Below are 17306 nucleotides of genomic sequence, written 5' to 3'. Positions count from 1 at the left end.
GTTGAAGGACGACTTAACGTATGAGGAGAAGCCAGTCAAGATTCTCGATTATGCCAGCAGAGTTACTCGCAGCAAGGTTTATCAAGTTTTGTAAAGTTCAGTGGAACTACCATTCAGAGGATGAAGCCACCTGGGAGAGAGAAGAAGATTTTCTCAAGGACCACCCTCACCTATTTTCTAGCCAACCCGAATCTCGAGGGCGAGATTCATCTTAAGGGGGGTAGGTTCGTAACATCCCAAATTTTCAATTTGGAATGTTATACATTAGATCATCATGCATATCATATTTTTATTGCATTTTGGTTGATCCTAGAAATTTCACGCAACTCAAGGATCTTCGGAGAGAGTTGGAGATTTCGTTATTTTTCATATTTGAGAGTTTTCTCGAATTTGAAAAGAGGATCATTTGATTTATTTATTTCATCTTCAATAATTTTTCCGATATCAAAAATATAAGAGAGGGAATAATATGACTTTCCCAAAATTGAGGAAAAATGAAGATTTAATACATAGATCAAATTTTGTTTGCCGGAGTTTGTTTGTTTTCTTTGGATAGGGAAAAATGCGTGTTTTCAAAAATTGCATTTTAAGCCCGGAGTAAAGTTCATTTTGTTCGACTCATTTTTAGGAGTCGGGGAAAATTTACTTTAGAAATTTTGGAGTTCGTTTAGTTTTCTTTTTGTTTTTCTGCGCGAAACCGATTTAAAAAAAAGGAACTCCCGCTGGCCAGCCGGGCCAAAGGCCCAGCCAGCCGCCGCCCCCAGCAGCGCTGCGCGCCAGGCGCCAGCCGCCGCCTCCCCTCGCTCAGGCCGAGTCCTAGTAGGACTCAAGGCCGGTTCTAGCCCCCTCTTTCCTTTGTTTCGTTTTCCTTTTCCCTCTCTTTTCTTGCCCCCTACCCCAAGTAAACCCCCCTCCCCCTCACCTATATAAATACCCCACCCCCCCTCTCCTCACATCAATCCCAAGCCCCTCTCCTCCTAAGCCGCAGCAAGCAGCAGCGCGCAGCCCCAAGCCGCCGCCTTAGCCGCGCCGCCCCGCGCCTAAGCCGCCGCCGCGGCATTACATCGCCGCCGCCGCCGCCCTACGTCGTCACCGCCGCCGCCTTACGCCACTGTTCGCTGGAGCCCCTCGCCAAGGTTGCCCCGCGCCGTGTCTCTTTTTCTTCCCTCGGTTCGGTTTTTTTCTAAACCTTTCCGATTCTTTTCTAAACCGTTCCAGTTTTCTTTCCGGTTTTTCGTTTCGGTTTTCTTCCGAAACCCTAGATTGGTTTTCTGTTTCTTTTTCGGTTTCTTTTCCGAAAACCCTAGATCAGTTTTCGTTTTTATTTCGAACCGTTCGTCTCAATGAACGGGATCACCGATTTTCTTTTCCCGGTTAACGACGCCCGTTCGTTTAATCGTTCTTCTTTTTCTTTTCGTCGGATTTATTCCGTGATCGTGATCTCAGATCCGATCTTCGTTCTAGTCTTTCTTCTCGCTCGTTTATCGAAATCAGGTGATTCAAGCGCCTGGAGTTTTGTTTCGAAATCGCCGTTCCGTCTAATCAACTTAAACAAGTTTTTGCCCCGGTAAAATTTGACCTAGTTTCAACTTGCTAGAACCAAGTTGTTTTCTTCCGCCGTTTCATTTTCCGTCGTCTGTTCGGTTCGTTCTTTCTTTGCAACCGGAGTTCTTAAGTTGAACTTTCTGGTTCGTTCTCTTGTTCGAGTTTTACCTGTGCATTAGATGAGTACTTATTGTGTGCTTGTTGTTTGTCTGCGATAGATCACCCGGATTGCGCCGCTTGTTACTTTGAAACCCTAGGTCTCGCGGATCATCAGCAAGGCAAGTAACACTTTGATCATACCTTTTCTACAATCCATGTTTTATTGCATTAGATCAATCCTCTCACATTGCATGATTAGGATCTAATTGAACTGAGGGATGGGAAGTAGATGAGGTAGTACCTATCACCTGTATTATTATGAAACCTTTGGGAGTTACTTCTACGTTTGCTTATTATGACATGCTATGCTAGTAGACATGGATTGGGTGAGTGATATCCATGACAGATGTGAGTTGATAATTTTTAATGGTTTATCTCAGGTGGCAACTTAAACACACATCTGGGTGGATTGAGGCACCTGATGTCTATTAGGACTTGCCTGTTTTATTTTGGACCGCCACCCAGGCTCAAAGGGATCATAAGATAATTCATGCTAGAAACTTCCGTGTGCAGCCACATGCTACTATGGGCTCTGGCATAGTTGACTAAGTTGTGCGAACTCTTACGGGGTGGACTAGCAGATGTAGGGGTTGTAGGTGGTACGGTCTACCCCACATGTAAGGTGCTAGCGCTTCTGAAAGACTATGTCTTGGTCATCCGTTTCTCAAACACCATGTAGTGCGAGAAGACAAACGGAGGCGATCGAGTGATGTGGGGAGAAGTGCGCAAACCTCTGCAGAGTGTACAAACTAATCATGATTAGCCGTGTCCCCGGTTATGGACAACTTGAGTATCTAGTACTTGATTATCATGTGAATCTCATCATGTTACTTCTAATTAATATTATTGGGATTTAATTACTTAATTGGGATCGGAATGCTGTCAACCATTCTCGATGTTTCACAACCACCATGTTAGTTAAATAAATTTATTCCTTTGCAGTAGGGAAAAATTGGCTTTACGCAAAACTGTAACCATAGAGCTTTCCACTAGCCATATATGCATGTAGTATAGCTGTTTCATTCCATTGCTCTCTATGTGTTACTTTGCCAGCATATTCCATGTGCTGACCCATTTTCGGGCTGCAACTTTCATGTTGTAGACTTTTCAGACGATGAGTAAGGTGCTTTTAGGTCGTGGTTCTATACTCAGTGATGCCGTTGGAGTTGATGGACCCATTTATCTTCCAAGTCTTCCGCTGTTATCGACACTAGATGGCCTTAAGCCATATTTATTGTAATAAGTTCTCTTTGAGACAATGATGTAATAAGTGTGTGATTGCCACTCTGCTATAAATCCTTCGATGTACTGTGTGGTGTCAGCATTACTGATCCAGGGATGACACCTGAGCACAGAGCACTTGATCCATTCGGGTCGGGTCGCTACAGCAACTCGGTAGGACCAATATGGTTAGGGTTAGGGCATAACGTAATCTCGGTGTGACCGATTACACAAACTCGGTGGGACCGATTTTGGTAATAAGTTAATCCAGAGAGTTGGTCAGGTAAACTCGGCGGGACCGATTTGCTCATTTCGGTGGGACCGAAATGTTACAAAAGGGAAACAGAGAGTTTACATTGCAATCTCGGTGGGACCGATCGCTCATCTCGGTAGGACCGAAATGTTACGAAGGGAAACAGAGAGATTACAACCCCATCTCGGTGCGACCGAGATCCCTATCGGTGAGACCGATTTGCCTAGGGTTTGCGGCAGTGGCTATGACATCTGAACTCGGTGGCGCCGGATAGAAAGAATCGGTGGGGCCAAGTTTGACTTTTGGTTTAGGTCATATGTGGATGTGGGAAGGTAGTTGAGGGTTTTGGAGCATATCACTAAGCACTATGAAGCAAGAACCTCATCAAGCAACACCTCATCCCTCCTTGATAGTATTGGCTTTTCCTATAGACTCAATGTGATCTTGGATCACTAAAATATAAAATGTAGAGTCTTGAGCTTTGAGCTTTGAGCTTGAGCCAATATTTTTATCCTTAGTATTTTGAGGGGTCCACTTTCCTCATCCATGCCATGCCATTCATTGAGCTTTTTCTGAAATATTAATCTTGGAATAATGTTAGCTCAATGAGCTATATGTTGTTAGGAATTGCCAAAACCACCCAGGGATAGTTGCACTTTCAATTATCTTTATGGAGTTTTGCTTGAAATTCGTGAATCCGAAAATTGTGACAAAGTGCTTTATAAAGTGATTCATGATAGATCTTTGAATAAAAAGCATGATTGCAATGATGTTACTATAAATTCTATTAATCTCAATTGTGCTAATAATATGCAAAACTCTAAAGCTTGGGGATGCTAATTTTGCTATGTCTACTACTTGTTGCAATGATCATGATTGGGGTGATTCTTCTTATGATCTTCAAAATTTATTTAAGCCCCATGATGAATATGAGATTGATAATAATGCTTGCAATAATACTTAAAGTGGGTTTGGAAGAGTGTTGAATTTAGATCCCACATATTTGGATAATGTTCAATCTTATGAAGTTTTTGATAAAAGTGGGTTCGGAGAGGTCATGACTTTATTTTATGATAATCCCACTATTTCGAAAGAGTGTCAACTTTGCATGCATGTGGATCATGAAGAGAAAATTTTATGTGATAGTTATATTGTTGAATTTGATTTTGATCCTACATGTAATTATTATGAGAGAGGAAAATATGGTTGTAGAAATTTTCATGTTACAAAATTACCTCTCGTTAGGTTGAGATTGCTCTTGTTTCTTTCTTCTTCCTTGCATATGGTGGTTTTTGCTTGTCTTCATAATTTGTTTGCTTATGAAATCCCTATGCATAGGAAGCATGTTAGACTTAAACTTGTTTGTCATATGTTTTATGATGCTCTCTTTGTGCTTCAATTCTTGTCTTTCATGTGAGCATCATTGAAATCTCAATGCCTAACTATGGGCGTTAAACAATAGTGCTTGTTGGGAGGCAACCCAATTTTATTCTTGTTTTTGCTTTTAGGTCCTGTTTTGCATTAAATAATTCATCTAGCCTCTGGTTAGATGTGGTTTTATGTTTTAATTAGTGTTTGTGCCAAGTAAGACCTTTGGGATAGCTTACGGTGATAGTTGATTTGATCCTGCTGAAAAACGGAAACTTTTGCGTCCAGGAGATTAGTTTTCATTTTTAACAGAAGCGCGATAAAATACTGACTCTTTTGCAGAGGATTTATAAACAAATTATCCAGGCCTTCCTAATTTCTCAGGATTTTTGGAGTAACAAAAGTATTCGAAATATCCAGATTGCTATAGACTGTTATGTTTTTGACAGATTCTGCTTTTTGCGTGTTGTTTGCTTATTTTGATGCATCTATGGCTAGTATCGGGGGGTATGAACCATGAAAAAGTTGTAATACAGTATATATTACACCAATATAAATAAAGAATGAGTTCACAACAGTACCAAAAGTGGTGATTTATTTTCTTATACTAACTGATTTATTTTCTTATACTAACAGAGCTTACGAGATTTTCTGTTGAAGTTTTGTGTTGTGAAGTTTTCAAGTTTTGGGTAAGGATTTGATGGACTATGGAATAAGGAGTGGCAAGAGCCTAAGCTTGGGGATGCCGAAGGCACTCCAAGGTAATGTTCAAGGATGTGAAAAAGCCTAAGCTTGGGGATGCCCCGGGAAGGCATCCCCTCTTTCGTCTTCGTCTATCGGTAACTTTACTTGAGACTATATTTTTATTCACCACATGATATATGTTTTGCTTGGAGCGTATTGTATGATTTGAGTCTTTGATTTTTAGTTTGCCACAATCATCCTTGCTCTACACACCTATTGGGATAGACATGCATGAATCGTGATTTGTTAGAATACTCTATGTGCTTCACTTATATCTTTTGAGCTAGGCAATTTTGCTCTAGTGATTCACTTATATCTTTTTAGAGCACGGCAGTGGTTTTATTTTATAGAAATTGATGAACTCTCGTGCTTCACTTATATTATTTTGAGAGTCTCTAAACAGCATGGTAATTTGCTTTGGTTACAAAATTAGTCCTAATATGATAAGCATCCAAGAGGGATATAATAAAAACTTTCATATAAAGTGCATTGAATACTATGAGAAGTTTGATTCCTTATGATTGTTTTGATATATGAAGATCGTGATATTAGAGTCATGCTAGTAAGTAGTTGTGAATTTGAGAAATACTTGTGTTGAGGTTTGTGAGTCTTGTAGCATGCACGTATGGTGAACCGTTATGTGATGAAGTCGGAGCATGATTTATTTATTGATTGTCTTCCTTATGAGTGGCGGTCGGGGACGAGTGATGGTATTTTCCTACCAATCTATCTCCCTAGGAGCATGCATGTAGTACTTTGTTTCGATGACTAATAGATTTTTGCAATAAGTATGTGAGTTCCTTATGACTAATGTTGAGTCCATGGATTATACAGACTCTCACCTTTTCGCCATTGCTAGCCTCTCTAGTGCCGCGCAACTTTCGCCGGTACCATAAACCCACCACATATCCTTCCTCAAAATAGCCACCATACCTACCTATTATGACATTTCCATAGCCATTCCGAGATATATTCCCATGCAACCTTCCACCGTTCCGTTTATTATGACACACATCATCATTGTCATATTGCTTTCCATGATCATGTAGTTGACATCGTATTTGTGGCAAAGCCACCATTCATCATTTTTTATACATGTCACTCTTGATTCATTGCACATCCCGGTACACCGCCGGAGGCATTCATATAGAGTCATATTTTGTTCTAAGTATTGAGTTGTAATTTTTTGAGTTGTAAGTAAATAAAAGTGTGATGATCTTCATTATTAGAGCATTGCCCCAAGTGAGGAAAGTATGATGGAGACTATGATTCCCCCATAAGTCGGGATGAGACCCCGGGCAAAAATATATTAAAAAAAGAGGCCACAAAAAATGAGAGAAGGCCCAAATAAAAAAATAAGAGAAAAGAGAGAAGGGACAATGTTACTATCCTTTTTACCACACTTGTGCTTCAAAGTAGCACCATGGTCTTCAAGATAGAGAGTCTCCTATGATATCACTTTCATATACTAGTGGGAATTTTTCATTATAAAACTTGGCTTGTATATTCCAATGATGGGCTTCCTCAAATTGCCCTAGGTCTTCCTGAGCAAGCAAGTTGGATGCACACCCACTTAGTTTTCTTTTTGAGCTTTAATAAACTTATAACTCTAGTGCATCCATTGCATGGCAATCCCTACTCACTCACATTGATATCTATTAATGGGAATCTCCATAGCTCATTGATACGCCTAGTTGATGTTATACTATCTCCTTCTTTTTGTCTTCTCCACAACCACCGTCTATTCCACCTATAGTGCTATGTCCATGGCTCACGCATGTATTGCGTGAAAGTTGAAAAAGTTTGAGAACATCAAAAGTATGAAACAATTTCTTGGCTTGTCATCGGGGTTGCGCATGATTTGAATATTTTGTGTGATGAAGATGGAGCATGACCAGACTATATGATTTTGTAGCGATAAGCTTTCTTTGGCCATGTTATTTTGAGAAGACATAATTATTTGTTAGTATGCTTGAAGTATTATTGTTTTGTTGTCAATATTAAACTTTTGTTTTGAATCTTACGGATCTGAACATTCATGCCACAATTAAAAAGAATTACATGGGAAAAATATGTTTGGTAGCATTCCACATCAAAAATTCTGTTTTTATCATTTACCTACTCGAGGACGAGCAGGAATTAAGCTTGGGGATGCTTGATACGCCTCCAACGTATCTATAATTTTTTATTGTTCCATGCTATTATATTATCTGTTTTGGATGTTTTATATGCAATAATATGTTGTTTTATATGATTTTTGGGACTAACCTATTAACCTAGAGCCCAATGCCAGTTTTTGTTTTTCCTTGTTTTAGAGTTCACAGAAAAGGAATACCAAATGGAGTCCAAACAGAATAAAACTTTCGCGATGATTTTTCTTGGACCAGAAGACACCCAGGAGACTTGGAGTGCAAGTCGAAAGAGCCACGAGGCAGCCACAAGGGGGGTAGGGCGCGCCCCCAACCTTGTGGGGCCCTTGTAGACCTCCTGACCAAGATCTTCCTCCTATATATACTCTTATACCCCCAAAACATCCATGGGAGCCACAAAACCACTTTTCCACCGCCGCAACCTTCTGTACCCGTGAGATCCCATCTAGGGGCCTTTTTTGGCGTCCTGCCAGAGGGGGATTCGATCACGGAGGGCTTCTACATCAACATCATTGCCTCTCTGATGAAGCGTGAGTAGTTTACCTCGGACCTATGGGTCCATAGCTAGTAGCTAGATGGCTTCTTCTATCTCTTTGATTCTAAATACAAAGTTCTCCTTGATGTTCTTGGAGATCTATTCGATGTAATACTCTTTTGCGGTGTGTTTGCTGAGATCCGATGAATTGTGGATTTATGATCAGCTTATCTATGAATATTATTTGAATCTCCTCTGAATTCTTATATGCATGATTTGATATCTTTGCCAGTCTCTTTGAACTATTGATTTGGTTTGGCCAACTAGATTCGTTTTTCTTGCAATGGGAGAAGTGCTTAGCTTTGGGTTCAATCTTGAAAGTATGTCTAGAGGGGGGGTTATTGCATCTCGATCGTAGTGATACACATATTCATAATATTGATGCCAAAAGATGCAAAGTTGATAATGATAGTGCAATATACTTGTTGCACTGCCATTTAGGTCATATTAGTGTAAAGCGCATGAAGAAACTCCATGTAGATGGACTTTTGGAAACACTTGATTATGAATCATTTGATACTTGCGAACCATGCCTCATGGGCAAGATGACTAAAACTCCGTTCTCTGAAACAATGGAGCGAGCTAATGACTTATTGGAAATAATACATATCGATGTATGTGGTCCGATGAGTGTTGAGGCACGCGGCGGGGTATCGTTATTTTCTAACATTCACAGATGATTTAAGTAGATATGGGTATATTTACTTAATGAAACACAAGTCTGAAACATTTGGAGAATTCAAAGAATTTCAGAGTGAAGTAGAGAATCATCGTAATAAGAAAATAAAGTTTCTACGATCTGATCGTGGAGGCGAATATTTGAGTTACGATTTTAGCCTTCATTTAAAACAATGTGGAATTGTTTCACAACTCACACCACCTGGAACACCACAGCTTAATGGTGTGTCCGAACGTCGTAACCATACTTTATTAGATATGGTATGTTCTATGATGTCTCTTGCCGATTTACCACTATCATTTTGGGGTTATCCATTAAAGACAGCTGCATTCACATTAAATAGGGCACCATCTAAATCCGTTGAGACGACACCGTATGAACTGTGGTTTGGTAAGAAACCCAAGCTGTCGTTTCTTAAAGTTTGGGGTTACGACACTTATGTCAAAAGGCTTTAGCCTGATAAGCTCGAACCCAAATCGGAGAAGTGCGTCTTCATAGGATACCCTAAGGAAACAATTGGGTACACCTTCTACCACAGATCCGAAGGCAAGATCTTTGTTTCCAAGAATGGAACATTTCTAGAGAAGGAGTTTCTCTCGAAAGAAGTGAGTGGGAGGAAAGTAGAACTAGATGAGGTAATTGTACCTTCTCTCAATTTGGAAAGTAGCACATCAGAGAAATCTGTTCCCGTGATGCCTACACCAACTAGAGAGGAAGTTAATGATGATGATCATGAAATTTCGGATCAAGTTACTACTGGACCTCGTAGGTCGAACAGAGCATGTTCCGCACCAGAGTGGTACAGTAGTCCTGTCCTCGAAGTCATGTTACTAGACCATGATGAACCTACGAACTATGAAGAAGCTATGATGAGCCCATATTCCGATAAATGGCTTGAGGCCATGAAATCTGAGATAGGTTCCATGTATGAGAACAAAGTGTGGACTTTGGTGGACTTGCCCGATGATCGGCAAAACATTGACAATAAATGGATCTTCAAGAAGAAGAAGACGCCGATGGTAATGTCAGCATCTACAAAGCTCGACTTGTCGTAAAAGGTTTTTGACAAGTTCAAGGGGTTGATTGCGAGAAGACCTTCTCACTCGTAGCGATGCTTAAGTTAGTCCGAATCATGTTAGCAGTTGCCGCATTTTATGATTATGAAATTTGGCAAATGGACGTCAAAACTGCATTCCTTAATGAATTTCTTAAAGAAGAGTTGTATATGATGCAACCAGAAGGTTTTGTCGATCCTAAAGGTTCTAACAAAGTGTGCAAGCTCCAGCGATCCATCTATGGACTGGTGCAAGCATCTCGGAGTTGGAATATATGCTTTGATGAGGTGATCAAAGCATATGGTTTTATACAGACTTACGGTGAAGCCTGTATTTACAAGAAAGTGAGTGGGAGCTCTGTAGCATTTATGATATTATATGTGGATGACATATTGTTGATCAGAAATGATACACAATTTCTGGATAGCATAAAATGATACTTGAATAAGAATTTTTCAATGAAATACCTTGGTCAAGATGCTTATATATTGGGCATCAAGATCTATAGAGATAGATCAAGACGCTTGATAGGACTTCCACAAAGCACATACCTTGATAAAGTTTTGAAGAAGTTCAGAATGGATCAGTCAAAGAAAGGGTTCTTGCCTGTGTTACAAGGTGTGAAGTTGAGTAAGACTCAAAACCTGACCACGATAGAATATATAGAGAGAATGAAAGTCATTCCCTATGCCTCAGTCATAGGTTCTATAAAGTATGGCATGTTGTGTACCAGACCTGTTGTGTGCCTTGCCATGAGTTTGGCAAGGGGTACAATAGTGATCTAGGAGTAGATCACTGGACAGCGGTCAAAATTATCCTTAGGTACCTAAAGAGGACTAAGGAAATGTTTCTCGATTATGGAGGTGATAAAGAGTTCATCGTAAAGAGTTACGTCGATGCAAGCTTTGACACTGATCCGGATGACTCTGAGTCTCGATATGGATACATATTGAAAGTGGGAGCAATTAGCTAGAGTAGCTCCATTCGGAGCATTGTAGACATAGAAATTTGCAAAATACATACGGATCTGAATGTGACAGACCCGTTGACTAAACCTCTCTCACAAGCAAAACATGATCACACCTTAGTACTCTTTGGGTGTTAATAACATGGCGATGTGAACTAGATTATAGACTCTAGTAAACTCTTTGGGTGTTGGTCACATGGCGATGTGAACTATGGGTGTTAAATCACATGGTGATGTGAACTAGATTATTGACTCTAGTGCAAGTGGGGGACTGAAGGAAATATGCCCTAGAGGCAATAATGAAGTTGTTATTTTATATTTCCTTTTTCATGATAAAGGTTTATTATTCATGATAGAATTGTATTGATCGGAAACTTAAATACATGTGTGAATACATCAACAAATATCATGTGATGGACAAGACCCATCCGCTAGCTTAGCATAATGATCGTTCAGTTTTATTGTTATTACTTTCTTAATGTCAAATACATATTCCTTCGACTACGAGATTATGCAACTCCCGTATATCGGAGGAATACTGTGTGTGCTATCAAATGTCATAGCGTAACAGGGTGATCATAAAGATGCTCTATAGGTATTTTCGAAGGTGTTTGTTGAGTTGGCATAGATCGAGATTAGGATTTGTCACTCCAAGTATCGGAGAGGTATCTCTGGGCCCTCTTGGTAATACACATCATAAGCTTGCAAGCAAACGACTAAAGGAGTTAGTCATAAGGTGATGTATTATGGAACGAGTAAAGAGACTTGCCGGTAACGAGATTGAACTAGGCATGAAGATATCGACGATCGAATCTCGGGCAAGTAACATACCGATGGACAAAGGGAATTACATATGTTGTCATAACGGTTCGACCGATAAAGATCTTCGTAGAATATGTAGGAGCCAATATGGGCATCCAGGTTCCGCTATTGGTTATTGACCAGAGAGGTGTCCCGGTCATGTCTATATAGTTCTCGAACCCATAGGGTCCGCACGCTTGACGATCGATGACAATATAGTATTATATGAGTTACGTGATTTGGTGATCGAATGTTGTTTGGAGTCCCAGATGAGATCATGGACATGAAGAGGAGTCTTTAAATGGTCGAGAGTTAAAATTGATATATATGACGATGGTATTCGGACACCGGAAGTGTTTTTTTTTGGGGGTACCGGGTACTTATCGGGTCACCGAAAGGGGTTTCGGGCACCCCCGACAAAAGATATGGGCCTTATGGGCCAAGAGGGGAAACACACCAGCCACAAGGGGCTGGTGTGCCCCCCATATGGCCCGGCCTAGGAGGAGAAGGAAAGGGGGTAAGTGAAAGGAAAGTGTGGATTAGGATTCCCACTTCCTTCCCTCTCCCCCCTCTTTCCTTCCCCCCCGGTTATATATGGCAGGGGGAGGGCATGCCTTGGGAGGGACTCCAAGTAGGATTCCTCCTACCTGGGCACCTCCTATGGCTATTCCTCCCTCCCTCCCACCTATATATATGTGGGAAGGGGGCCCCTGAAGGGGGCGCCTAGCGCACATCAGATCAATTGTTAGCTATTTGCGGCGCCCGATCCCTCCACCGTTTACACCCCCCGGTCATATTTTCGTAGTGCTTAGGCGAAGCCCTGCAGAGATCACTTCACGATCACCGTCGTGCTGAGGAACTCATCTACTACCTCGACGTCTTGCTGGATCAAGAAGGCGAGGGACGTCACCGAGCTAAACATGTGCAGAACGCGGAGGTGTCGTATGTTCGGTATTAGATCGATTGGATCGCGAAGAAAGTTCGACTACATCAACCACGTTGTGAAACGCTTCCACTTATAGTCTACGAGGGTACGTGGACACACTCTCCCACTCGTTGCTATGCATCTCCATGGATAGATCATTGTGTGTGTGTGGTATTTATTTTGTTTTTCCATGCAACGATTCCCAACACATGTCACCCATCTTAGAATCATGTTGCAAACCCTTAGGAAAGAGCGCCTTAATGATAATATGGACAAATGACTTTTTGGTGCTGATAAGCTTGTTTTTTGGGGTTTGGTTGTCTCTTCTAAGGGTGTTCATGTAGATGAATCCAAGATCAATGCTATTAAAACTTGGCCTCAACCAACCAATTTGCAACAGGTGCGAAGTTTCCTTGGCCTAGCCAGTTTCTATCATAGATTCTTTAAGACTTTAACACCATCGCTTCTCCTTTACATGCTTTGAGTAAGAAGAATGCACCATTTGTTTGGGGACCATCTTAAGATACCGCATTCAATGAGCTTAAGAATTTGCTTACACATGCTCCTTTGCTCGCATTAACCAACTTTGATAAACCATTTGAGATTCATTGCGATGCTAGCGGTTATGGCATAGGAGGTGTGTTAATGCAAGAGAAGCGCCCCATAGCTTACTTTAGTGAGAAACTTTCCGGAGCGCAACTTAACTACCCCATCTATGACAAAGAGCTATGTGCGTTAGTGAGAGTCTTGCATGTTTGAGGGCATTATCTCTGTCTTCATGAGTTCATTCTTCACACGGATCATGAAACACTTAAGTATATTAAGGGTCAAACTAAGTTGAACAAGCGTCATGCTAAGTGGAGTGAATTCATTAAGTCTTTCCCTTATGTCATCAAGTACACCAAAGGTAAGGAAAATGTTGTGGTGGATGCGCTTTCCCGTACATGCATGCTTGTTACCCAACTTGAATTGAATGTCATTGGTTTTGAGCACATAAAAGACTTGTATGCCCATGATCCTACTTTTGCTATTCCTTATGCCAAATGTTTTACGCATACATCTTGGGAACGCTATTTCATCAAAGATGGTTATCTTATGAGAGCTAACAAACTATGTATTCCCGAGTCTTCTCTTCGTTTGTTACTTTTGTAAGAATCCCATGGAGGAGGACTAATGGGACACTTTGGACGTGACAAAATATTTGCTACGCTACCGAAGAACTACTTTTGGCCCAAGATGTTTCGTGACGTCTCACGCTTCACCAAACGATGCTCTACATGTCAATAAGCTAAGTCTAAAGCTCAATCTCATGGCCTTTATATGCCACTTCCTATTTCATATCACCCATGGGAAGATATTAGTATGGACTTTGTGCTTGGTTTGCCTAGAACTCGTAACGGCAAATATTCCGTGTTTGTTGCTGTGGACCGATTCTCTAAAATGGCTCATTTCATTCCATGCAACAAGATAGACGATGCTTCACATGTTGCAAATCTTTTTTGTAGGGAAATCTTGCGCCTACACGGAGTACCAAAGACTATTGTCTCGGACTGCGACATCAAGTTCTTGAGCTACTTTTGGAAGACATTATGCGCCAAGCTCGGAATCAAGCTTTTGTTCTCTTCGGCATACCATCCTCAAACCGATGGACAAACGGAGGTGACGAACCGAATGCTCTCCACTCTACTATGCGTGTTGATCAAGAGGAACATCAAGGAGTGGGAGGAGTGTCTACCCATCGCCGAGTACGCCTACAACCGCGCAAGACATTCGACTACCGGCAAGTCTCCCTTCGAGGTCGTCTACGGCTTCAACCCGTTGTCCCCATTGGACATTCTCCCTCTACCACTACAAGAGCACATCAATATGGATGCAAGTGCATGAGTGAACTATCTCAAGAAGATGCATGAAGATGCAAGGCACACCATCGAGCGCCAAGTACAACGACTTGCGACCAAGCTCAACATCAACAAGCAACCCATGATATTCAAGATTGGAAATCTTGTGTGGCTACACCTTCGCAAGGACCGCTTCCCCAACAAACTAATCCAAGCTTATACCTCGATCCGATGGACCCTTCAAGGTGCTAGCACGCTACAACAACAACGCTTACAAGATTGACCTCCCGCGCGACAAGTACAACATGAGCGACGTCTTTAATGTCAAAGATGTCTGTCCCTACCATGGTGATGAAGCTTTCGATCCGAGGTTGGATCTTTCCTAGGGGGGGAGATGATGCAGAGCATCCCAAGGTAATCCCCATGGACCTACCTACATATCCCACGACACCACTTAGACCAATGACAAGAGCTCGAGCAAAGGCTATCAAAGATAAGGTGAACTCGCTCTTATCCGAACTACCACTTTCTACATATGAGACATGGTTACTGCCTCAAGCGAAGACCCTATGTGTGATCAGGTATTTGGAGGAAGGCCACGAATCAGCTACACCCAATGGACAAGACGGCGGGGACACCAAGTACAAGGAACAAGAAGAAGAGCTACGGGGAAATCTCCAACCACCGGACGACCGAGACTTGTTGGACGTTCAACGCCTGGAGCATCAGCCAACCTGCTAAGTCCCAGCCTGCGCACGCTCCAATGACCGGACGACCGACGCCGATCGGACGTCCAACACCTCCCAGCTCCCGGACGACCGAGCACCACCGGACGACCAACACCACCATCACCGAGCCAAAACATCGGAAGTATGGAAGCCTCCGAACGACCGATGTCTCGGACGTCGACCCCGACCGGACGACGGCACAACCTAACCAGAGCCGAAACGTCGAACTTTTGACAAGTACCGGACGTCCGGACCCTCACGAGCTTTCGGACGACCGGTGACTATCGGACGTCCGACGCATGTGTGTTGAACGCGTGTTGGGCCGAGGCCCATGTACCCCTTCGTCCACTTAGACTATATATACTCCTCCTCCCTCTTTCTAGGGTTAGCAAAGGATTAGCTCATTTGAGAGATAGATCTTTGCTCATCCACTTGGTTACTTCTCCATTGGAGTTCACGACCTCTATGGAGAAGATCCCCCAAGCGGATTCAAGACCCCTAACGGGAAGACCCTCAAGACCTCCTCACGGAGAAGAACTTTACCTTATATCGTCTTTGTTGATCGTGGATCGTGTATCTCTTTGTGTTTCGAGGATCTAGCACATGTGTAATCGAATCTTGTTGGTTTGAGTGATTCCTCTCGTGTTTTCCCTCGTGTTTCCCCTCGTGTTCTTCGTGTTCTTCGTAGGATCCCCTCCATTCCGTGAAAGATCGGGCATCTAGCGTTCTACCCTACAACAGGTTAGGAAGGTGTCCATTGAATAAATAATTAAAAGCATTAAAAATGAGCAAAAAATCATGTTCATGGACACCATTTCTCTTAATGAGAAGGCGGGACCATACTTGGAGCTTTGCCGCGATCAAGTGTTAGTGATGAGGTCTAAGGGAGGCTCCATGGGAGGTTTTGGAGGATTTGGATGATTCATGGGTGGAGGCATGGGTGCCATGGGAGGATACATGGGTGACATAGGATGCATGAGTCGTAATGGTGCCAATGGAGAGAATGCAAGCACTAGTGATGTTAATTGTGGCAATGATATTTGATAGCCCTATGCATTCATGTTCTATGCACTTTTGTTTATGTTTGTGATGCAAGATGCTTGAATTATGTGTATTTGAACTTGAATTTGATATGTGCTTGGTTATTTGTGTTGTTATCTTGCAAAGTTTTAAATGGCATCTCATGATTTACTTCAATAGTATGCAATTGCGGAGTAGAGAAGAAGGACATATTTCTAGGGCACCAATTTCAGGTCATCTGAAGAAGCAAAAACTTTTCTTGTGCCAAAAGAACTTATCTCTCCTCACCTAAAACCATCTTCATGGGACCAAATTTCTGGTCATCTGTTGGATATGCTTTTATGAGTTGAGCTCTTTTGGTCCATGGACAACTATATGAAGAATGCTAATTCCTTTACTGATTTTTTTTCACGTGTTAGTTTTAATCACTGTCCTAGAGGCCAATAGAGCACCTTGTTTTTTAGGTAAGCATGGTGAGGGTCATCTCATTTGTGTGTGGGATGGTGACCCTCCAATTTTTTCAATTTCTGTCATTGCGGACAATGTCTCGATAATGCCCAAGTAGTAATATACACCACCATGATGGCTTTTACATACAATGAATATCGTGTATTGTACCGTATATTTCTACATTGTCTAAAAACATGTAGGACTTTGCAGGTGATGCCTTTGAATGGATTGATGGGGTACTAACACGATAAAACAAAAATGGGCCACAAAATTCATGATAAAACTAAAAGTCACATCAAGACTCTTCAATGTCATCATCTCTAGCTTTACATCTTGCATATTGGCATTGAACCATGACTAGTGACGAAACGATAGAAGATCAAACTGGCATAAACTGGACTAATAGTCTTTTGAAAAGACACACAAGTTGTCCACCTCAACAGATAAGCGATAATAAGTGTTGTGGCTAGGTATACGCCTTTTGTAAATCGAGTTGTCAACTGATGATTCATTGTCGTGTTTGTAAAAAAAAACCGAGGTGCACAAGAGCCAATGACCAAAGTACACTTGACATCATTTTTGGCCACGATGTCAAGACATACCAAAAGTGTTGGATGACACAACAATATTAGTGGCAATCAATCTATGGGTCCTAAACAGCCAAAAGTCTTCATTATCGACAATGTTAACCATAAAATACCGCACCATGTGCAAATATAGTAGTGAAAGTTAACCAATATGTTAGAAACTGAAATCTACAATCCCACGTCTCAAGATGGGGGGAAATCGATCTTTGGGACCCAAACACCACAATATTGGTTGTCGCCAATGTTAGCCATAGCATTGGCAGCATGAGGCTATAGAGCCG

Source organism: Triticum dicoccoides, chromosome 2A, assembly GCF_002162155.2.
Source record: "Triticum dicoccoides isolate Atlit2015 ecotype Zavitan chromosome 2A, WEW_v2.0, whole genome shotgun sequence".
Classification (NCBI taxonomy): Eukaryota; Viridiplantae; Streptophyta; class Magnoliopsida; order Poales; family Poaceae; genus Triticum; species Triticum dicoccoides.
Note: the sequence above shows the minus strand (reverse complement) of the source record.